Genomic DNA, 25,361 nt, shown 5'->3' with positions numbered 1-25,361 from the left:
AGGATGTCCTTTATGGTCAGTCTGAATTCTCTGTATTCCTCAGCAAGTTTGTCGGAAATGTATCTTTTCCAGAATGCTCACAGTCTGACTGTAGTAAAAGATAAACCTTACAGGATAGTACCTTACTGGACAAAAGAATTTCAGAGTTGGAGCCCTGGTAACATGAACTAAAGCAAGAGAGAGAGATGAAAAATATAAAACAAACGTCTTGTTCTTGACTGAGATTTTCTGAAGTGCCTAACTTGTGTAACCTTAAAGGGGCCCAGTTTTCAGAAAGTTTTGTACACTACCCCTCTGAAATCAGGGTCTCTTCAGGTGTCACCTACTAGGCACCAAAAATTACTAGGTACTTTCAAAAATCTTGGCCCTCAAATATGTTCAAGATCATTTGTTATTCTTTAGAAGCTGGATTCACTCAATTGTATCACACTTTGGTGTTGTTAAATGGCACACATATAGTTCTCCAAGGGGCGATACCATAAGCAGTCAGTTTGTCTGGAGTTTTTTTGGTAAATATTCAGTGGATTTGACCTACTTATTGCATATTTCTGGATACAAAATATTATGAATATTTTTCTAGGAGATTCTTATTCTTCCAGCAAGTCAAGAAGTAGCAAAATCAATATAATTCCTCTCCCTGCCCCAAATTATTCATCACATTCTGCATGAAAAATATACTATAGAGAACTCAGTTTATACACAAGTATATCTAAATTTCTGTCCCGAGAACTCAGACCCTAGAACTGTATGAAATAATTGAGAGAACATTGAGAACAGAATATTGCTTGCAAGTTAGTACAAGTCTCCCACGTTCTTCCAAAATTTCCTTACGTCCAGTAGTGCTTCAACAAGCAGAAACAGAGTTGAGGGCCCTGTGCAGTTTACACTGAAATCAGTGGCAAAACTCTTGAGTGGGTACAGGAACAGGCATTTAGACAGAGATAGTATGGAACCCTGAGAGTTAATTTAATCAGGATAGTGTAATACACTGGCCACATTTAAGTAACCTAAATATATTAAACAATCTGCTACACTTAAAGCTATCCACAACTCTTGCCTGTAAAGCACAATGTAGTGTGGGCTAGAACACAAGGAAGCATATCCAAGTCTTTGAACTTGTTCATAGAATTCAGACACAGGTTCTAGTAAGAAATGACTGTGAAATGACACAGGGTTTTGCATGCAGACATGAAAATGAGCATCCAAGGTGTGATTGGATATCATGTTGCCTACCTTGCAGTCTATCTCAAACATTTCTTTACTTGTTTTTAATTTCATAGGGCTAGATCCTGAAAACCTTGCAAAGTTTTTGCCCCCTCCCCTCCCTCTCTGCCCCAACAGCAGCCCCAGAATCCAGGAATTTTTTTTGCTCCTTCTCCTCCAGGCTGCACCTTCTTAAGGGAAACTGCACAGAATCTCTTTATTTATATGGAGAGGCTGTGTTAGTAGAATCTCTTAATTCTACCCAGGACTGACACCCCCTCATGAAAAGTGGCACCTTGGAATTTTTAATAAAAAGAAGTGGTTGAAAACTCTTATTTTCTATCTTATTCAAAGATAGCACCCCTGGCACCCCAGTGTCCGTCCCCCCAACACCAGATTAATGTATTGGATCGGTACTGACTCAAGGGAAAGATTGCTCGCTCAATAAGTGGCAACACCACTTCCTGCATTACTTAGGCTCTCTTCGAGGTCTTTTAATCAAGTACTGATCTGGTTTGACCCTGCTTAGTTTGTAAGTGCTGAGGAGATCACAGACTTATGTGGTACAACTACTAGCAAATGAAATGAAACATGAATACAAGTTTGGGATTTTTGGCTTGAAACAATGGTGCTTTAAGCAGAAGCAATAAATTTTATTTATTGTGTTTGAATTCTGCTTTCTTGGCCTTTTCTAATAAGACTCACTCTTATGAGCTAAGTATTTCCCCCAGCAACCATCATTGTATTAATAATAACTAACTCAATTTGGCTTGCTAGAGTAAGAGCTTTCCTTAATATGTAAGATTAGGTTCAAGTAACAGTCTTTCATGAATTCATGTATTATAAGGCTTTTCAACTAATTGGTCTCTAAGCATGTCATCAATCTTAACACCAAATTCACAAGGTTAGATGCTTGTTCCTTATTGCAAAGGCTAAGGCTCAGCTGAAGAGAGGAAAGACATTGATTTTATTGCTGCTTGATTGCCTATGAAATATGAATTGTGTACTATCAATGGTACACAGCACTAGGAATGAGAAAGAAGAGACAGGCATTTGCTGCATTTAGCAGAATGAAAATTCACCAGATTTATAGAACAGTGGAAGTTTAAATTTTTGGGTAATCCATGACCAAAAGTAACAAAATAATGACAGTGGGAGAACTCCTATAGTTTCTGGTCACTTTTTATTAAGGCAGCGCTCCCATTGAAGTCAACCACTGAAAGATCTGGCCCTAGGCATGAAGTAAATATTTTGGCAATCATTAAATTACCCAGGAATGGTAATACAATGGTAATACAATAAATAGTATAATAAGGCAGAGTTATGGATCTGTTGTTAGGACAGAAATAGCTTGGTTAGCAGGACTAAAGTTAGTTTTAAAGATTTTTTTCAATTAATATAAATTGACCAATTTTCCTTTATATAATCGATGATAGCTATAGAACGGAAAGAAAATGCAAAAGCTCAGTCTTGAAAAACAAGTGGCTTCCATCTCTCTCTCTCTCTCTAAATATATATATATCTGTAAGCCTCTGTGCACGTATCTCTGATTGAAGATAAGGAATTATTTAATCTTGATTACCACACTCCTAGGTTTGGGATTTCTGTGGGAGATGTGCGCAAATGAAGATAGCCGAGAGCTATTTCTCAAACCTGCAAGTTTTTCTCCTTTATGACATCAAAATATAAATTCTCATGGACAGCATGATGGAGATTCATTACACTAGCTATTATAGGGGTATGTTGGTGTAGCCAATTGTGTCAGAGAAAATTTCTGTTCATAAAGTTCAGTATCATCATCGGATGGATCCAGTGTCTCATTTACCAGGGAAAGACAATGACTCTTCAAGCTGAGTTTTCACTCAATAGTACAAGTGCTTTATCAAGGGTCACATCTTGTATTTTCTGTTTTCTACAAGTGGTGTAACCAGCTAAGTCTCTTCCCAGCAGGAATAACACACAGTCTTTATGGTTGTGATTCAAGGACAAGCAAAACCTAACATTAATATTGCATTTCTTTTCCTGAATCAAAAGCAGGATCTTTGCTACATGTTCCCTCTGGTTCTGTTGAATTAGAAGAGCTTTTGAACATCAGCTAAATTGGTATCAAGTTGCTGTCACACACCAGGGTTGAAGATTGGCAGTTCGGACAGCATCAGAATGCTGTGTAGGATATTAAAAATTCTGCTTTCCAAACTACTGGATCTCCTGCCTCTGAGTTAAGATTGGCAGCTTGATCTTGGCTTTGCATATCCAGATGCTTCTGGAGTCAGATCCAGAGATCAACAAGCCACTTTAGGCACACACCCAGGCCTCCTAGTCAACCTGGACAGATTGAGGGATGTTGATGATGAATGGATTCTTAAATTGATCTCGACTACCAGTCTGCCAGACTGAATCAATCGGGCCTGAAAAGCCTTCCCCATCAGTATGGCTGTGTCAGGCAGCCCTCCTGCTCTTGTGGATCCAGACAAATCCTGTGCCAGACAGGCCTCTCATCTCTGAAGAAGTCTGATTGATTAACTGACAGTTAAACAAAATTATCCCCCAAAGGGAAGAGGAGAGAAAAAACAACAACCAGGGAAGTGCTGAGGATACTGCATGCGACCTGAGCTTGGTGCACCTGGGGAGTCTGGAACCTCTCTCCCTTTTCTACCCTTGGAATGCTCCAGGATGTGAAGGGCCCCAAAGGACACTGCTCTCCACAAGAATCCAGAGGCTTGTAGCACAGGTGCATTGATCCCAACCAGTGTGAATATGCTGAGGTTCAGCTCGAAGAACTTCAGTTACAGGTGAGCAATCTTCATTTCTTCTTTCTTGGAAAGAGGCAAAACTTCCTTGTACTTCGACTTGTATTCTCATTTAAAGAGAGAGAGAGAGAGAAAAAAAAACACTATTTCCCTATTTAGTATCTATGCTGAATACCTAGGTAATGTTTTAGTGACTATACCTGCAATTGCTAATTCAAATTAGAGCATTTTCATCTTTGCTAAAGAGAGGGGTGGATCAAGGCGATCCAGGCTTTTTACCAGCCACCTCCAGCTGTGATGTGAAGTAACTTGTATTCCACCATTTGTTTGGATTTTTTTCTTTGGTAGGTGTCATTGATCACAGTGTCAATTTGTCCATTCAAAACCTACCCCACCCCTCAAATTTCTGGAAGTACCTTAAGTCAGCATTATAACAACATGGTCCTGTTCTTAGTGGCCATGGGTGATTTGCCCCAGTTGTTTAATTTCTCAGGATTTAAGATCTTTTTTTAGAAAATAAGAGATTTTTGGTTAGTTGTACCCTACAAAATCCTTGGATCACTGGTCCTTCACTTCATGCAATCTCAAGAGTTTTATGAATCTGAGTCTCAAGTTTAATGTTGGTTCTCAGAAAAGTTAAATTAGATGTGTCCAGATGGACACTCTCACAGGTCTCCTTTCTAGGCGGGATTAATTGTATTAAAATATAAAATATAAATATATCCTTCCATGCTTACACTGTCCACTTCAGGCATTCCTTTTTAATCTTTTGCAAAGTAGCATTAAAATAATTTCTGGTATTGATTAAGATTTACATTGAAATGCAGACACACCATTTTAGGCCCCAATTGCTGAGAGACAGTGAACCACGGATTTCCTTTCTTAGATTCAATCTCTGAGCCTATCAGATATGAACTAGTGAAATGTGGCTACACTAGTCACTTGAACATTATTATTAAAGGGAAATAAAGTCACCTCTTTGTGCCCAAGGAACTGGTTTTATTCTGTGACGAGGAAGTCTCTGCCTGGTTACCTTAGATTCTAAGGCTTAGAACTAGTGATTAGCTGATCAATATACCTGCTTAGGAGGAAGGTCTACAGAGGTTTCTGATTTTCCAGTTCGTATAGGGTAAAATTCACTCCTATGCAGCACAAGGCTATGTATCACTTAAATCCCACTCAAGATAGGGTATAAACAGTGGCTAACCTTTGGGCAGGGTCTTGGCACAGGGATGAATTTCTCCCGTATTCCTTTGTGCTCTTCTGGGGTTCATTCATTTCTCTCTAGAATTGGAAGGCAGTATATATATATATATATATATATATATATATATATTTTTAATTAGAACAAATTATTTGGTGCACACCTGTTTGGGGTTCCTTTCTGATCAAAATATATGTGAAGACCAAAAAGCATATTAAAAATTCAGAATTATGGGCTGAACGGCAAAGAATGTTTTAGTTTATTGTTAATTTATCTTATATTGGGGCAAAGTAAATAGACACTTCTAAATGCAACTGTTAGTCTCAAAAGGGGGATTATCAAGTTTACAAAAATGTTAATCAGTTAAGAAACATAAATACATTGCTGAAACAATTCCTTGAGCTTGTTTCTGATTTTTGGCACAATGCTTTGGAATAAATATTTACTATTCACATTACAATGTAAAAATCCCCACGTAAGTGGAAATTAAATATGTACAGAAGTATTACAAAAACAGAAAAAGCATGCTGAAAAGACCAGGGTTAACAAAGAGCAGGAGACCAAATATAAGAACCATATTATACCTTACTCCAGGAAATTGATTTGTATTAGTAAAAACCTGATTGTTTCATGTCCTGTATTGTCTGTGATCCTCAGTGTTATTCTGTCTGTTTCTGCTGATAATGCACCCTCAAATGCATAAGTAAAAGCATTCTGCAGTGTGTTGTCGATCAGCAAGAGAAGAGAATGACAGCAGCATGCAAATGCTGATCTGAGGAAGAGAATGAGAAAGCAGACACGGGGAAAAAGAAAAGTGAAGAGGGACAGGGGGCAACTGAGTTTCATCATGCTGGACTTTGAACACAGCAGTAGAGTTGGTTCAAAATGTTGGCACATTTTGTTCTCCTTTCAGAAAAGACCTCTAATAGAATAGACATCTAATGCTACATAGCACTTGCTTAAGAAACCAGTTCTGATGCTGGCAAGCTCTCCAAATATTTCACTGTCTCCAATCTCCCTTCTTGGAGGAAGGCTATTGAGAGGCAACTCCACAGTATCTGGTCTCTTCAGGACTTATCTCCTACCTATCAACTGAATTTCAGGCCTGGATATGGTATAGAGAATGCAATTATATGGTGGTGCTGATTTATGATCTTCTGGTAATGAATAAGATTAAGTGTCTGAGATTATTTTTTTTTAGATCTGCATTTAATATGAATACTAAGGTGTTCTTAACATAGCCCTTTCATTGCTGGTCAACATGTAAGTTCAGATGGTCTTGAGTAACTCCCTTTTCTTTGAGAAATCCCAATACGTAGTTTTAGATTTAATCAGTCACTACTCTAGGACTCACGCATATTATATTTGACAGAGTTCCACATCTCATCACCTCTCTTGGACAGAAAGAAGCCATTGTGACCTTGAATTAAATCTTTCCTTTCTTTCAAGTTTTGTTTCCTTTTACCTTTCATTTAATTCTGTCAGTGTTTGCTTAGTTTTCTTTATTAAGTAAAACAGATACCCCCCTGGCCCATGTACTTCTGGAAAATGCTAGGGCTCAGCTTTGGGGGAAAATGTGCCCGCACGCCTTCCTGCCCACTGAGGAATCATTATAAATAAAGTATCGCTGCACTACTTAAAAACATCCCTTCTTCAGATAGATGCAGTTAAGCCAACCTCCCTGAACTTTTGTGCTGCCTGGGTCTGGATCCAGATCTAAACCTCATGGCTTGTCCCTGTCTCTATAATGATCTGAATCAAAATCCAAGAATTGATTATTATTAAACTTTGTGGATATTTGGATTAGAGGTTTGCAGCTTCTCCTCTCAGCCTGCCATTCCTTTTCACAGCTAAAAATGTCCTTGCTCAAAGCAGCAATTCTTTCCTGACACATGTATCCCAGGAAGGCTGCAAGAAAATGACGTGTTAATGTAAGCTTAGCTCACTGGTAGCCAAAGTGTAGCCTACAGACCAAATACAGCCCCCACAGGTATAGTGTGGCTTAGAGCTTCCTTCATCTTTAATGTGGAGGTGTGGCCTGTGGAAAAACAGGTCCAAACATGTAGTGCTCAATCTTCTTTCAAGTGGTATCACATGACAGGACTAGTCAAGGCCAGAGGCCATGCTTCATCATTAAAGAGGAGGGGACCTGCGATCTCGGCTCCATTTCATACAAATTAGCCATTGTTATCTTTGTGCTCTCTCCCTCATAAGGAAGGCAAAATTCTGACACCCTCATGAATATAAATTATGTACATACATTCCCATCCCTCCTCTCAAGCACGCTGATAGAGCAGGTACTTCAGAGGATCCTGCTGTTTGCAGTGAAGTCTGGAGAGTTTTACAGACATCTTCTTCCCTTCTTATGGCAGTTCACTTTCTGACACTTGGCTAGAGGGGGCAGTTTCAGGAAAGCTCACTCCCCAGTCATCCTTCTTGAAAAGACATGGCCCTTCTTGTCATGTGACAAAGTAAATAGTCAGTACTCCTCAAAGCACACCAAACCCTCCTCTTTCTTTTCAATGAGGCTGAACAAAGCATCTGGCGAGTGGGCATCAGGCTCTCCCATCCTAGGCCTTGCTACCTGGACATCACACACAGACAAGGGAAGCAGAACATGTGCTCCCACACATTAGACAGTGGATGAGAGGGAGTCGTGTGGTTACTCTCTTCTGTTATGTTGCTTCACATTCTATGAGTAGTAGTGGGTCTATAACATCACAAGTGGATGCTGGTTACTGCCCTGCTGTTTCCCCTTTCTCTCTCTAGAGTTAAGGTGGCAAACTTTAGGTCTGACAACTGAAAGTGAAGCACTTCCAGTTTTGAAAATAGTAACTGGGGATAAAAATAAGATTTCATGATTTTAGATAAGAAATTATTATTGTTTAAATACAATCTAATTTTAGCCTTGTATATGCTTAAGAATGATTTCATTTATTAATTAATTTGTTGTCTTTTCCCAATTTAGTATGTTTAAATAGAACATTTTACTAGTGTTAAATGCTATAAATACATTTAAGGATTTAGGTTTCTTAAATCCCTGAAAATTGCATCTTCCAACCTCATTCATGGTTGCATCTGTGTTCTACTTCCTTTGACTGCAGCCCCATAAGCCTTCTATAAAAGCGCACCTTCTTCTGCATCTTGGACATGACCCTACCATTGCAGTCATCTTGTTATCAGCTGATGCAAGACTGCAGCTTGCCAGGATTCTCTAAGTATCATCTTGTTTGTGACAAAATCAGACCAATGGATGTTGAAGATACACTAAAATTTGACACTGAAAACCCTTTAGTTTCCTCTCCTCAGCTATTTTTAGTAGCCGTGTTTCTGCTCCATATAATCATTGTCATCACCACTGTATGGATCACTCATCTCTTAGCTGTCACAAAGACATCTCGCTGCCCAAACTGAGGCCTTTGAAAATGCAGAAATGCTATTGCCACATGGCCAATCCAAAGCATGACTTCTCTGGATACAGAACTTTCTGCTGTCAACTGACAACCCAGATACATAAAACTATTCACCCGTTCAATATCATTCCATCTATATGCAGTGTGGGCCAGCCACTTGTTTCTGTTGTATAGGAGGCATGCACAGCCTTGGTTTTATCACCACAGATTCTGCAGTTCTTTGCAGCTCTTCCATCATTAGCTGTAGCTGGTCAGTAGTGACTCCAAATACGACTATATCATCCGCTAACTTTTGTGAGGCACAAGTACTGTACAAAATGTGACTTCCTGCAAAACGTACTAGTTCATATTACAGAGAAGTCCAAAGGGACTCCCTTAGCCCTGGCAAATTTAGCCACTAAATATATGGGTTAACTTGGTGATAGTGAAACCTTTCTTTATCTTGTTCCTCTCTTTAAAAGATCTACCGATTTGCAGTGTGTAGGATCCTGATTGCACTGGGATCAGAAATTTCCACAATCATATGGCGCACACAAGTTAAGTGTAGCTTAATATTTGGATTTCTATGCCTTACAAAATCATAGTACTTTGAGCTGAACACACAATGTGGGGGAGGGGGAGAAGTGCTTACAAAATGGAATGGAAACTATGTGAAGAAAAATGTAGGAGAGAGGTAATGAGAACAATTTTAAGATGTGAAGGGCCTAGTAGCTAAAGAAATCAAGACAAATGATAAGACATTAAAATTATGAGAAGTAGAGAGTCTTTATTGTAGGTTAATCTGTAGGTATTTAACACTTGACTATTAAGAGGATAAAAGGCTAGCAGAAGAGGCTTTGATGGGGAAAATGAATATTTCACATCTTCCTTTGCTGATGCGGCTAGAGGGGATATTCCCAATCTGCTCTTAATTTTTATAAATAACCAAGACAAGACATTAGAAATAATGATTGTGAGCAATATTACTGGTTAGAGTAACTAGATAAGTTAAAAGTAGCAAATCCCTAGAGCCTATGCTATTCGTGCTAGAATTTCAAAGGAACTAAAATAAACAAAAAATAAGTAGCTGAACTACTGACTAGAGCTGGTTGAATGACTTTCACTGAAAACTTTTCAATAAAACTATAAATAAAACAACAACAACAACAACAATAAAAATAAAATATTTTTGGTGAACTTTTTGCATTTTCCCCACTCTACTAGGTATTATTAATATGATTACTAACCAAGATATGTACTACATGAATGGTTCTCAGATTGTGGGTTGGAACTCCAGTGTGGGTTGCAACCCCATTTTAATGGGGTCACCAGGGCTGACTTAGACTTGCTGGGCCCCGGGACCAAAGCTGAAGCCTGAGCCCCACCACCCGGGGCTGAAGCTGAAGCTCAAGCCCTACTGCCTGGGGCCAAAGCCAAAGCCTAAGGGCTTCAGCCCGGGGCAGCGGGGTTCAGGTTATGGGCCCCCTACCTGGGACTGAAGCCCTCAGGCTTCAGCTTTGGCACCCAGGGTGGCGGGGCTTGGGCAGGCTCAGGCTTCAGTCCCCTCTCCTGCGGTCATGTAGTAATTTTTGTTGTCAGAAGGGGGTCATGGTGCAATGAAGCTTGAGAACCTCTGTACTACATCTTTAGAAACAGGAACCATCTTAGAGGATTAGAAGTGGGCCAGTGTGGTGCCTATCCTAAAAAAAAAGAAAGAAAAGGAACCAACAATCTTGGTGATTACACACCTTTGAACCTTGTTTTAATAGGGGAAATTAGTTGAGAGCATCACAAAAAGCATATTAATAAACTACCTGGATAAATGTACTCTGATAGGAACAAAACAGCACTGTTCATGCTAGAATTCTTTGAGAAGATAAATAAGTTAGAAGATAAAGAGGAACCATTCTGTGTAATTTATTTACATTTCCCCTTTTGACAAGGTCCCTCAATAGAAGCTTTAAAAGACATGTAGCAACCATAAAGCTAAAGGTAAAATCCTGCAGTAATAAATTTGTGACCATCTACTTTTATGGCAGGCACAATAGTTATCAACTAAACTGTACATATACTGAACAGGGAATAGACTGTTTCGGAACTTCTGCTCTTTATATCCAGGCCTCTTGCCAATGCGTTGAGGAAAATATCTGTTTGCTGCCAGACTTGTATTTTTCTTGTAGGCCAGACATTCATGGCTAGATTTTCAAAAAAAATCAGTTCCTAGTCAGGTACCTAAGTGAACATGGCCAGTTTTCCCAAGTGCTTTATTAATATGTCTTTTGAGAAAAATGGTGGACGCTGAGCATTTTTCAAAATCTGGAGACTTCATTTAGGTGCAAGACATGCACACATTATCCAGCTTCTTTTCAAATACAGAATAGAAATATATAGTGAACAGTATCAGAGGGGCAGCTGCGTTAGTCTGGATCTGTAAAAGTGGCAAAAAACTACAAAAGTAGTTTCTCCTCCCTTGGTGTTCACACCTCAACTGCTGGAAGAGGGCCTCATCCTCCCTGATTGAACTAACCTCGTTATCTGTAGCCTGATTCTTGCTTGCATATTTATACCTGCCTCTGGAAATTGCCACTACATGCATACGACAAAGTGGGTATTCGCCCACGAAAGCTCATGCTCCAATATGTCTGTTAGTCTATAAGGTGCCACAGGACTCTGCTGCATATATTGAACAGTTCCACCTTTTCTGCACAATTACTGACAATTTTACTATCTCCATCCAGCAATGCACCTATATCATGTATACATTTTATTTTGTTCCTGATATATTTAAATAATTCCTTATTGTCCTTACGCCTACTAGGTATAGTTTTCATTGATACCTTTAGCTTTCCTTATCAATTGTCTACATTTCATAACTTAGTCATTATTATCAACTTCCTCTTTCCCCCATTTCTCTTCTTAACAGGATGGATTTTTGAATGAAATAAATTTCTATCATGATTACAGACCTGTGGTGTTTTTGAGCATATAATAAAATATTCTTGAACAGCTCCCAATTATCATTCACATTTTTGTTTAATTTTTCCCTCCCGATCAGTTTTGCTTTAAATTGTTTCAGCTTGATGAAATTTGCCCTTTTACAGTGCCAAGTAAATATATGTTTCTAGTCAGGAATATTGTTTGCACCTGTGACAGGGTACTGGGCAAAGGGTTGCTGATTCAGTCCTCTGTCAGGCCAGCTCCCATTTAGGGGAATATATTAGAGCTTTCCAGAGATAACCTGGCCCTAATTGGGGAAGCAGAGACAGCAGCTGCCTAATTAGCCTGGGGTTGTATAAAAGTTTCAGGAAAGGAAGCCAAGGGGTGAGCAGAAAGAAAGGGAAAAGGCAGGGAGTGGAAGCAAGGAGGTAGTGCTTCCCTTCTGCCTGCAGCTGGTGAAGGGCCAAATATATATGGTGAAATGGTGGTGGGAACAAGTCTGTGAATAAACAGCACCAGTGGTTTCTAACCCCAGGATCTGACTTTGTGAACCTAGCAGAGGCAGGAGTCAAGGGGGCCCAGCCACGCACTGCTACAGCACCTAATGATGTGATCACTTGTACCTAGCTAACCATTCATTTTTGGTTCTGTGGTATTATTTAACTTGGGACCAAATTCTGCCCTGACATACACTCATGCAATTTGCACTGAAGATAACTGGAGTAGAAAGTGTGTATCTGAGGGCAGAATTTATCCCCATGTGATAGCCACATTAAGGATATTCTCAAGGTGTGATGTTCTTTGAATTACTATTTTTCTCTAGTGCCATCAAAGATTTCTTAATAACAGTTAAGATATAACAACTGTAAAACAGTTTAACTAACAGGATTATGATTTATAAATAAATTTGAAAAGGGATGTGAGGATGTTTGCTTGATTTATTTTTGATATCACAGTACCACTGGTGACAAGAGAGAGTGGTGGAGGATGGTTTTGAGCATTAAGCACTGGATTGGGATTCAGGTGATTTGGGTTCAGTTCATCTGTTCACCCAGGTCTACTACACTCAGCATGCAACTTAGGGCAAATCACTTAGCTTTGCTGGGCTTTAGAGTCTCATGCAAAATAGGGATAAAATTCCTTATCTCACAGGGCTGTTGTGAAGATTAATGAATGAATTTATGTTTGTGAGGTGATCAGATACAACAGTGATGGAGGCCATATAAACACCTACAGAGATGATGGCTGACTGACATGAGATAGCATAATTCCTCCATTCAACAATGAAATGTTTATATGGCAACAAGCAATCGAAAGAGAACACAAAGGAAAAGGGAACAGAACATTACTATTTATGGCTGGCCTGGTACAGGCTATTCACTGGCTCACAAAAATATAACTATGGCTTTGTATAAATCAATGGTATAGTCACATCACAAATGTTACATCTAGTTTTGTTGCTTTATGATAGCCTCTGACTCTTATTTCATCAGCCAGCCATGCAATACAACATAGAGGATCCTTTTATTAGAGGGTCTAATAAGTATACTTTTTGCTGCCACCTAATTGAAATGTAATTAAGTATTTTAGTTCTTCAGGGCTGAAGATTATCACCTGGATTCCTCTTTGAATATTGATTAATGTGTTTCTTAGGTTGCTGTTAGATTAGATTCTCTTCCCTCCACTATATCCCTCTAGCTGTTTAAAATAAATCACATTCTGCCAGGCAGATAAAACTAGATAAAGTGATAAATTTTATTTAGAGTCCAATACTATTATTGGGCCACATAAAAGGCTTCAAAAATAGAACAGGCAACTTGAAACAGGGTTGGAAAAAACAAACAATAAAACTATCAGATGAACTAATACTTCAGTAAAAATATGGGTATATCAAAACAAACGTAGGTTGAGCTAGAACCATTAACTCTTTCTTTATCATCCTAACTCTTGGGCTATTTTATTCTATATTCCTGGTGGAAGATTCCATGCATGTAACTTACACAATCAAACAAATAATGTCAATCTGCCTTTCGCTCTCCAAGAGGGACAACTGAGCCTTTTCAGGCTAGCTGCTCTGTGAGGGAGTTTCACCTGCTTAACTTAAATCAGTTTTTAAATCTATTTAGTTCAACCAGTGCAAACCACTGTGTAGACACACTTATTTAGTTTAGCATAAACCAATTCCTAATTGACTTAAGATAAACTAAAATAAGACTGGTTTAAACCAAAATAAGTGTCCACACAGCCTTTTGCACCAGCTCTGTTTAAAATCACAACTTTAGTTAAATTGGTACAACCTGAGTAGATATGGCCTACAATTTTGCTTTTAATCTCAGTGAATGTTGCTCCCAGTTGAAATTTAGCTTCCTTTTTCTTTTCCAAGAGCAGTTAAAAATATACATACTGAATTTATATAGCAACAGCACGTGGCTAGTATTCTGTTGTATGGTACTGTCCCATTAAGTTTCCAACGTTTCTTTAAAAAAAAAACAAACCACTGCTTAATCTGTAAACATCATGAAAATGGGTAACTGGAAGGCAAGGGATTTGCCTGCTTCATCCAGTCCAGTAATACATAACATGGGGAAACTAAGGAAGTGATTTCATATTTAAAACTGGTAAGAAAACATGACTGATTATGCAACACACAGTAATAATAAGTAGTACTTTGCATTTATATAGTCCTTTTATATTAGAGGATCCTAAACACTTTAATAAATGTGAATGTTTTATAGACAGGGAAACTGAGGGACAGAGATGGGAACCTTCTTGTCCAAGGACGTTCAGCTAGGCAATGGCAGAGTTGAGAAGAGAACACAGGGAGCCTAATTTCCAGTCTTGTATTCTAATCACTAGATCATAGTGTTCTTTGGAAAAGATTGCTATGGGAAATCAGTGAAGCAACTTTCATTGGCTAAAAAGGAAGACTGGTATGGTAGCTTCTCTGTACTTGTATCCCAATAAACAATTTAACATAAAGAATGGCGTTCTGAATGCCAGTTGTTGCAATAATGATGGAAGCATTGCATTTATGTTGAAGTGCTCACAAACAAAGCTTCCACTTTCTTGGAACAAGATCCCTCCTCCAAACAACCAAACTTGACATTAGTATTAAAGCTGGTTGAAACCTGAAAACTTGGTTTTCCTAGAATTTTCAAAAAACTTGATTTTTTTTGCATTTTTAAAATTAAAAATATGATTGAAATAATTACAAAACATTTTCATTTACTGAAAATCTGGGTTTTGGTGAACTAAAATTGTTGATAAGATTTTCAATATGCAATAAGCATTTTTAGGGGAAAAAGGAAAAATGTAAATTTTTGTGAGAAAATGGAAGTTTTTGACAATGATGACTTCTTTGCATTTTTAAAAAAGCCAATTTTGACAAATGCTTTCATTTTAAAATGTTGAAAGGCTCTTTAGTATCTGTTTGTATGAGGGAAGTCCTGCATGGACTCTGAGCTTTCAGACACATGTCCTGTTATTCTGCCAGATCACAATGTTTGGCACCAGCAACTCCCTCACCCCACATGTTGGAAAGCTCTTGAGGAATGGGACTGGACAACAGCCGACCTGAATATTCAATCAAAATCTTCACGCTACTCCTCCTCCTCCTCAACCTTTTAGCTATCTTTGACACCTTTGATCAAGGAGGTGCTGCAGACTTGCCTACAAGATCTCATAGGGGCAGATGGGTACACTTTAGATTAGCTTTGATCATTCCTAGCAGATGTATAGCTGCTTCTCTTGCCCATAGCTTTTAACCCTTCCTGTTCAACATCAGTGCAAGACTGCTGGGAGAAAATGTGTGACATCATGGACTACAATGCCAGCAATGTGCTAACCACACTCAGCTCTATGTCTCTTTCCCATCCAGTTCTGATGTTGTTTCCTAGCTGTTTTAGTATCTGTAGGAAATGGGAAGCTGAGTGAATGGAAGGAAGCTGGTGTGATGGACAACCTCTGATCCTTATCAACCAACCACACAATATAATTTGGTTGATCATGTCAGTACAGGGTAAAATGAGTTATATTTTCACTGCCACCAAATTATCCTTTATTTTCAGTGTTTAAAAACCATGAGGACTAAGGACATTTCCCTGGGTCCTTTGATAACATTGAAAAACAGTCCTGTTGGTAGTCTTGTTTCACCCTGTTTCCTCACTTTTGCATAGTACTAATGTCATCTCAACTAAAATTGGATCTACTAAGTCCAGTAAAAGCAGATAAATATAAATTATTTTCAGTCTAATACTCTGATAAGGGCTATATCAAGTACAAAAATAGGAAAGGAGAGTTGAAGCAGGCTGCAAAAATAACAATATCAAAATATAATTTCTAAAAGAACCAACAAAAGTATATATAATAATAAACTATAATTTGTCTAAAATATAAAAATTAAATGTAGTCCTTGAAACCAATGGGATAATTGAAGTATAGGGTACTGCTCATTGTAAGAATATACAAATCTGACACTATATTCATAAAGTAGCTTCCCTTTTACCCCAATATCTGCCTTAGTGAACTGAAGAAACTTTTTGAAGAACTATTGCATCTTTAACCTATGTATTTAGACCCTCAGTGCACTCCCCTGAGGAGCCTGGATCCACCCAGATTTCTTTAATTCACATTTCTTCCCTTCCATGAAAACTTCTTGAATTTGCATCATATTCGTTTTCCAGAATGGAGAGCCTAACCTTATGAGAGGGGCTAAGAGAGCGTGGTTTGTTTCACCTAGCAAAATGAAGGCTGAGCAGTGATATGATTGCTCTCTTTAAATATATCAGGGGGTTAAACACCAGGCAGGGTGAAGAGCTAAAGGACAATGTGTACACAAGAACAAATGGGAATAAACTGGCCATGAATAAATTTAGGCTGGAAATTAAGAAGTTTCTAATCATCAGAGGAGTGAGGCTCTGGACCAGCCTCCCAATAAGAGTTGTGGGGGCAAACAATTTAATTAGTTTAAGATAGAGCTTGGCAAATTTATAGGTGGATTGTCTGATTGGGCGCAGGCCTCAGAAACCCTGCTGTTCCCTTCCGGTTCATGTCTAATGTTCTTAAAATCTCATCCTTCAGGTCTTTAGCCAGTCACCTGCAAGGGTTAGGAAGGGTCTTACCTCTCTTCCTGGCAATGTATACCGTGGGGTGGGGTGATGGGGTTGTTTGTTTTAATCTCCTTCTTCTGGAGATGGCCATAGATGGAGATGGGACACTGAACAGGGTGGGCCAGTGCTCTGAGGTAGTACTGAGAATTCTTTGTCTCAGATGCTTGCCTGCCTGGTTCTTCCTCATATGCTCATTGTCAAATGGACCATCATATATGGGATGGGGAAGGAATTTTCACCTACGTCAGATTGACGGTGACCTTGAGGTTTTTTCACCTTTCTTGGCAGCATGGGGCGCTTCCTGGGATCATCTTGCCAATTTTAAGTCACATTGTAAGTCTCATCTGTCCTGGAGAACAAAATGATCAAGCAATGTTTTCCTGGAGAACAACCATCTGTGTGATCCTACTTAGACAGTACAGCAGTTATAACAAGTGAGGGTCAGAGCTGAGGTCCTTTTGCAGTTAAAATTAGATGTGCATGATGCCTAGATTCTATGATGATAATGAGTGCATTAGAAACACTTAAAGATTTGTAGTGGCCTTTTAGCTAACAGGGATACAATATACAGCCACAGACATAGTCAACTAATTTGCACTGGGTCATGAGAAAGATAATCACTTTATTACAAATGAGGCATACACAAGAAAGATTTATTTTAAAAATTTGATTGAAGATGACAAAAGCTAATCCCACCTGACTAATAGTCTTGCCCCATCTGATCACGCTGAATCATTATGTGTTTCCATGTATCTACCTATGTTTTTATATGGCCTGTATAACCACTGTGTCTGAGCATCTCCATAAAATATAAAGTATACACATAGATATTTCTCTCTCTCCTTCCTCCCCTCAGGGCTGCTGCAAGGATGTTTCGAGCCCTAGGCAAAACGTCCGCCTTGCGCCCCTCCCCGTGCCCCCACCCTGAGGCACCCCTCCGTGGCAGCTCCCTCGCTTCTCCCTGAGGCGCCCCCCTTGCGGCAGCTCCACCCTGAGGCACCCTCCCACCCCAGCTCACCCCTGCTCCACACACGAGCACCCCGAGCACGCTGTTGCTGTTTCACTTCTCCTACCTCCCAGGCTTGCGGCGCCTAAGCTGATTGGTGCCGCAAGCCTGGGAGGCAAGAGAAGCAAAGCAGCTCACCCGTGCACCCGGCGTGCTCGGGGAGGAGACAGGGCAGGGGTGAGCTAGGGCGGGGAGTTCCCCTGCATGCCGCCCCCTCCTTACTTGTTGCAAGTGGCCCTTCCCGCGCTCTCCTGCCCCAGCTCCCTCCTCCTAAATGCCGGCGGCGACTGCGGTGGCCGAAGATCCAGCCACCGTGGTTGCTGCCGAAGAAAATGGCACCCCCCAAATCCCAGCACCCTAGGCGATCGCCTAGGTTGCCTAAATGGTTGCACCAGCCCTGCCTCCCCTTCTCTATAGACAGCAGAGTTTGCAGTCCGCTTGTTTTGCATATATTTTTGTTTTGTTTTCCCTTTTCCTTTTCTGAAATAACATTATGTTATTGAAGGGTGGATCAGAAGGCAGGTCAGAGAAGTAGGATTTGCATTTTACTGTGAACATGCTCGTGTTCATGATCATCCTGATCTCTCCCATGAGCTCCAGATTAATTGGCAAGAATCTCTTTTTCCCAAGGCCGCCCAGAGGATTCAGGGGGCCTGGGGTCTTCAGTGGCAGGGGACCCCTGCCGCCGAATTGCCACCGAAGACCTGGCACTTTGGTGGTGGGTCCCGGGGCGGAAGGACCCCCCACCGCCAAAGACCCAGAGCGGAAGAAGATCCAGGGGCCTGGGCCCCACGAGAGTTTTCTGGGGCCCACGGAGCGAGTGAAGGACCCCACTCCAGGGGCCCTGAAAAATTCTCATGGGGGCCCCTCCGGGGCCTGGGGAAAATTGCCCCACTTGCCTCCCCACCCCCCCGGGACGGCCCTGCTTTTTCCTGCACATACAAGTTTGACTCTTGAGATTGACTGTTTCATTGCTCCAGTGGGTTCTAGCTTTTGTGGGAAGTCATGATCATGCAAGGTGAGGTGCTATATCTGGTACTTTGGGCCAATCATATGGAGGGATTTGAAGATGAGGTCTGAAACCTGGAATCTGACCTAGTATTCACCTGAAAGCCACTTAAGCATGGAGCACAGAAAAGTTGTCTTTTCTGTGGTCTGCACTGCTGAGCAGATGGGTTACTGTGTCCTGAGCAACTTCAGCTTTTCAAGGTTGGTGTTTTCAGACTTAGATACAAAGAACTACAATAATCAAGCTTGGAGGCCACAAGTGAGTAGATCACCAGCCTAATTCCAAATCCAACAAAAAGGGTGCAGTCTTCTTTCCAGATATATTTAGAAAATCCCTTTTTGTAGCCACAGCTGTCAGAGAATCCAGAAGCAGTGAGGATTTGAGATAAACATCAAGACTGCAGTCTACCTTAATGATCTGAGGACAGATATCCTGAGTGGAGGGTGATGTTAGATTCAGCCAGCAGCTTTTCATCTAGCTTCTGAAGTTAGTCAAAATATTAGAGCTGGGAGATGGTTTGCAGCTGATATGAAGATGATGTATCATCTCATTTGCACATTGCTGGCATTTTAGTCCATGCTGTTTCTGTCTCCTCTAGTGGCATCATAAAGATGTTCAAAGGAATGGGAGAGAGGATGGATCCTAGTGGAATTCCACAGGTGAGAAGGGGGGGAGGGTGTTGCTTCCTGATCTCTGATTGGTTTGGAGAAGTGTTGTGTGTTAGTTGTGCTTGTTGTTAATGAAGATCTTGGGCTTGGGAAGATGGCCACTGTATAGCAAGTTTGCTCCACACCTCTGGGTGCTGTGCTGTGGAAAAGGTCGAAGCTTTGTTCCCTAATAGAAGAAAGCAGGAGGCTTAAAAAAAATCTATTTACATAAGCAAAGGTTTTTGGTTGTTTCAAGGTGAGGCAAGGTGCAGCCTCTGGCCTCAGTTCATGCTTGTAGTTAGGGAGCACAAATGACACGGTGTGGGGAGGCAGAATTTCTCTGTGTTTTGGGTGTTTCTCATCAGCAGAAGGCAGTTATATCATTTTAAAGAGTTGCAGTGGTTGCGATGTCATTTGTTTACAGAAGCCACTCCTACCGTGGGTCTGTTACTGCTGAAAGGAAACAGTAGGGAAATGTGACTGCAAAGCAGTCTTTCAAGCTCTCATTCAGGCTCCAGTTGCTGGGTGTTTCTGGTTCCCTGGCAGGGTGTGTCCTCTGCTGTGTCTGTGGTTGCTAAGAGGGACAGAGGAGAGAATTGGGATGGCAGGGGCCTTTTAAACTGTTGTTCAGGTGTAAGTGCTGCCCTTTTCTAGTTTCTTAGCAGGGATGTCCTTATGCTGGCTCTTTTCCTGACCCAGTATTTCCTATCCTATGCAAGGGAAGAATCTGAGTATTTTTTATCACCTCCTTTTTTTTTGGAAAGAATCTAAAATTTCAAAATGAAGATCGTCTTAATTATTTGTTAGAGGGACCTTTTACATAAATAAAATAATATTATATCTGATATTATTTGTTCTTCTTCCTAGGTGTCTAGAAAATTTAGTTTCTTCATCTAAAGAATAAGCTTTCTGGCAATCTTTTGTTAATTTTATATTTTTCGTTCAGAGAAAGATCCTTATAGCCCCATGCTTAGATGCTGAAAAGATCTATTATAATATTTATTTTTAAAGACTATTTAGGTTGAGGATGTTGGTAGCTATAACTACTTCACCTCTGCCAGTAGAGAGGAGCATAACTTAAGAGTGAGGCAGTTTAATAGGTTTGGAACTTTAAGTAAGCTGAACTCCGTTATACGCAGAAGTGCCTGGTTCAATTGTAAATTATAAATAAGATCTTTCTGATGGGTTGATCTCTGTCTCCTAGGCATCATCTCCTGAAAGATATGTGCCATATTTCCTGTGACATCCATCAAATGGATAGTGGTTGTAGCAAAAAAAGTTTACAAGACAGGATCCAACAACTTGACTCAGGTTCTAAAGAATATCCCCTTTCAAACTCCCAAAGAAATGCAGTATCACATCTGTTTGTGCATCACACCTACTTGGGATAGTACCAAGGATTCTCTTTTTCCAGGCAAGAAAGATGAAGTACTAGTTATCTTTTACATTATTACCCAGAGATTTAGAGAAGTAAGGCCAATATTGCATCTGAAGTGGCTAAACCTATATGCCACATTATGCCATTTCAAAATAATTCACAAATACAAAAATTATATAATGGTTCTGAAAATGTTAGTAACAGGGATCAGACAATGCAGCTGTACTAAAGAAATGTATCCTTGATATTTCAGCTGAATATTTACTAACAAACATTCCATTTTTATTCAGCCTTTGAATATCATCTGTCAATAAAAAGTGAGAAGCATCTTCTGGTGTTTAATACACATATGTATATTTTTGTTCTTAAAATATCCAGCTCCATCTAGCCAGAATGTAATTTTAGCATTATAGGAAGGAGAGGAGGGCTGCTTGCATCTCCTTAACCCCCACATTAAGGACCCCTGCTTAAATGAACCTCTTGTTAAACAACAACATGTCCTGACTACCTGCAAACACTTATGCATATGCTTAACTTTACTCATCTGAGCAGTCCCTGACTATGCATAAGCTTAAATTTAATCACATGCATAACTTCATGCAGGATCAAGGCCTGAGGTAGGTCAACTTTCTCACTAATCTTCACAGGCTCCTCTTAAAAAAAAAAAAGAGAGTAATCAAGGTCCAACAAATCTCTGAAGCAACATATACACAACTTTTGTATCTTGTTTGAATAATAGGATGTAAATGTCACGGAGTGTGGGGGAGACAAGGCCCTGCACCCCCGGCTTCCTGCGATTCACCATGACTCTCTGCCACCAGTAAAACAGAAGGTGTATTTAGACGACAGGAACACAGTCCAAAACAGGTCTTGCTGGTACAGACAACAGGACCCCCTTTAGTTAGGTCCATTTGAGGGCCCCAGGGAGGCCATCGCCCCATTGGGTAGCCCAAGCCCCGTTGGGGTGCCTCTCTCCATTTCCCAGCCAGCTCCAAACTGAAACTCCCTCCAGTCGTCTCACTCAGCCTCCCCCTCGCTCCTCCCCCAGCCTTGTGTCCTTTGTCCAGTTTCCCAGGCAGAGGTGTTACCTGGCCTCCAAGCCCCCCTCCTGGGTTCTCATTTTACATGCTCAGGTATCCTCGCTTCCCCAATGCAGGCAGTCCTAGCAAAACTCCCCTGCAACCTTCCCAGGCCAATACTCCCCATTCAGCATTCAAAGAACACATCAAGAACATTCCCACTTCGTCACAGTAAGCAAATAGCAATTGATGTCTTGTGGGCTGACGGAATCATCATTATTCTAGAGAGTAGCTAACAGAATTGTGATGACTAGAGAATACCTTTTTAATCTGCAATTTTCTATTAAAGTCCTTCCAAATGCTCTTTTTTTAGATGGTAATTTTGTGGCTGTACTGGGTATTTTATTATTGCCTTGTATGAATAGCTTTCTAAGCTTTACTATTTTTAGAATTGTGTATTGCCCCTCTCTGTCCTATCATCCTTACAATTTTTCTGGCAGTGACATTTCCCTGTGTTCCCCCATAGAGCTGCATAGTTTTCCAAGACTAAAAAAACAAATAAAAAGGGAGTGGTACCTTTAAAGTGCTCTGCAGTGCAATTTGCTGAAGGTAGTGCTTCTGATAATCATCTTCATGCAGCAATATTGGTTTAATTCCTTTAGACACTTTTAAAGGGGAAAATGAGTCTTCCTGCAGAGGAAGAAAGAATAAATATTTTAGTTTGTTTAGTTTTCATTTTTCTTGTTTATGGTACAAGACAAGTATGGCTTCAGCTGTAAGTTTACAGAAGTGGCTTTTGAAGCTTTATTTCCCCCCTCCTCCAAAAGTGGGCAGGGGAGAACAGCCAATGCCTAACAATTAGGTGCCTTTTTATGATTGCAGGGAGAGGAAGTTTCTATAGTCACATAAACTGAGAGGACAAAATGCAACAACGGAATTGACTGTACTTTTTGTTACACATTATGCAAGTTGTTACATTTACAGACTAATATTTACCTGGGCACCTGAATGGAATGTAATTTCTTTTCCCTAGTACTGAGACCTAGAAGTACTTAGAAAGCAAGCAGATTCTGGACAATGTTCTTATACTCTCATAGAAGACAAGACATTATTGGTTCCTGGCCGGCTAAACTTCTTGATTGATAGTGGATCATATGATCCTAGTTTGAAGTTAAGAAACCTCCAGTTTCAATTAGTAGAGAGAGTTAATCTTAGTAGCTCTTGGTCCCTGCAATGCCTCAGACATTTTTACCACACTTAAGATGGTAGATTTGTACTAGCTACTCTGTTAAATGTTGTTTATTTTTTGAAGAGTTGTTCTATATTTCTTATCTAATTGGAAATGTGTATACTTTCAATAGATCTCAAATATCTAGAAATTTTTTCATACATCCTAAAGAGCACAACTTTATAGTAGAAGTAAAATAAAAAGTTAACAGATCTCATTAACTACTGGAACCTACAGCTAAGGGCAGACAGTTAATTTTTTTTAAAATAAAAGGCAGCCCAGAAGCGTTTATAACTAAACTCAGTAATGCTTCTATAACAACATTGGTTATCCTTAAGTTTTAATTTATTTTATGGGAATTTAAGGGCCAGATTAGATGCACTTACTCACCCTGAATAGGAATTTACTCCATGATCATCCCATTCAAGTCAATGGAACTACTAAAGGTGTAAGATACTATTCCATCTGCATACGTGTGGCAGATTTTGTCATTTTATGTCTGTGGTTACAGTGTCTTTGAAAGTACTGTGCCATATTTCTTGAAGGCAAGGCACACAAGGAGGCCTTTGTTTCTGTATCAGCCTTCTTGTTCGTATCCTGAAGCTCTACTTTCATTGAAGTAATAGTGTCTTGCAAGGATAACCATGCTTCATCAATTAACTCTTCATCATTGATTATAATATTAGTACATTTCTGGAATCCTTTGTGGGATCATGAAAAGAAGGCTGCCTGCTGCACTGTAGCTTTAATGACAGGAAGTTTATCTTGCATACTGTTTTCACTTTCAGCTTCATCTTTACACATAATTAGGCTCCACCCATTTCCAGAGCTTAAATCCTGACTACTGTACTATGCTCCAGAAACCACAGTGACAAATGCTATGAAAAAAAGGAAAATTCATTGAAGCTGCAGAGCTTTAACAGTACACCTCCTACTCCAGCAACAGCTTGTTGATGTGTCCTCACCCAAACTCTGGTTTAAATACACTGGGATTGTAAATCAATTCCAAGTTTTCCAGTGATCCAGTGACAATGAAAGCAGTATGTTAATACTTTGGATTAGTATTAATGTTTGATTTCAGCTGGTAAAGTATAGTGTATAATTTCTCCATAACAGTTGTTCCAAAACTATTTCTGTTCTGAGGTGAAGTGAGGTCTGGCAATTTGAGCCAGGCCAAAATACTACTGCTCTCACTTAAAATTTGAAAATCTGAACTATATTTGCAAATCCTTTGTAATGTGAGTAGGATGGTCCAGGATTTATTTGAAACCCAAACAATAACTGACATTTTTTTCTGACTTTTTAAAAATACACTCCAGGTGCCAGTATAGGATTGCTGTCAATTATAAATCTACGGGAACATTGAGAGTTAAGTCCTGCTTTCCTATTGGTTGCTGGACTGTCTCAATATTTAGGAAAAGACCAGAACTGCAAAAAGAGCACTGTATCCATGGCAATGGGCAGAGCATCTGTTCAACACACAATAAGAAAATTACTTTATTTTTTTCTTCACTGTTTTATTTTCACAGTTTATAGGAGGAATAATGACCTGCAGAGAATTCCAGTGAATTGGAGCCCAATTCAAAGCCTGTTGAACTCAATGGAAAAGCTCCCATTGAGCTCAATGGACTTTGACTCAGGCCTTACTGATCAGCTGGATGAAGGCCATCATCTTCACTTAAGGCACTACGCTCTTCCAAATTGATACTTTACTGCAATGGTATTTATTTATCATGGTATTGCCTTTACAACTGGATAATTTAGAATAGTTTCCCATTTAATAGGCACCAATTTGACTCTATTAGCTATTTATTGAATCTATAGCATAAACTTAATTTAATTTTGGTCTATATAATTGTAAGGATGGGTGGAATTGACTAAGCCATTTCATTAGCATAAAAACAATATATTCTTCATCTCTAATTATACCAGAGAGACTTTTAATCTTCAGCAGTGTGGAGCATCTGCATCTTCTATTTGATTGGCATTATGGCAGCTCAGCACTTACAGAATCATAGAATAGATGGGACCTAAAGAGTTCATTTAGTCCATCCTCCCCACGTTGAGGCTGGATTTAGTAAACCTAGACCATCCCTGACACGTTTGTCTAACCTGTTCCTAAAAACCTCCAATAACAGGGATTCCGCAACTTCACTAGGTAACATTTTCTAGTGCTTAGCTATCCTTCTAGTTAGAAAGTTTTTCTTAATGTCTAACCTAAATCTCCCTTGCTATAAATTAAGCAGAGTACTTATTGTCCTACACTCAGTGGCCATGGAGAACAATTGATCACTGTCTTCTTTATAACAACCTTTTATATATGTAACCCTTCTGCCAGATGGAACTGGCAGCAACCGGGATTGGGTTCAATATCTAGGGGTTCCTTTTCAACAATACAACACAGAACCAACTCGAGCCCCCACCCAATAACCTGGGAAAATTACACACCACCCGTGGGTGCCTCTGAGAGGCAATATTTC

Source organism: Gopherus flavomarginatus, chromosome 2 (genome assembly GCF_025201925.1).
Source record: "Gopherus flavomarginatus isolate rGopFla2 chromosome 2, rGopFla2.mat.asm, whole genome shotgun sequence".
NCBI lineage: Eukaryota > Metazoa > Chordata > Testudines > Testudinidae > Gopherus > Gopherus flavomarginatus.
Note: the sequence above shows the minus strand (reverse complement) of the source record.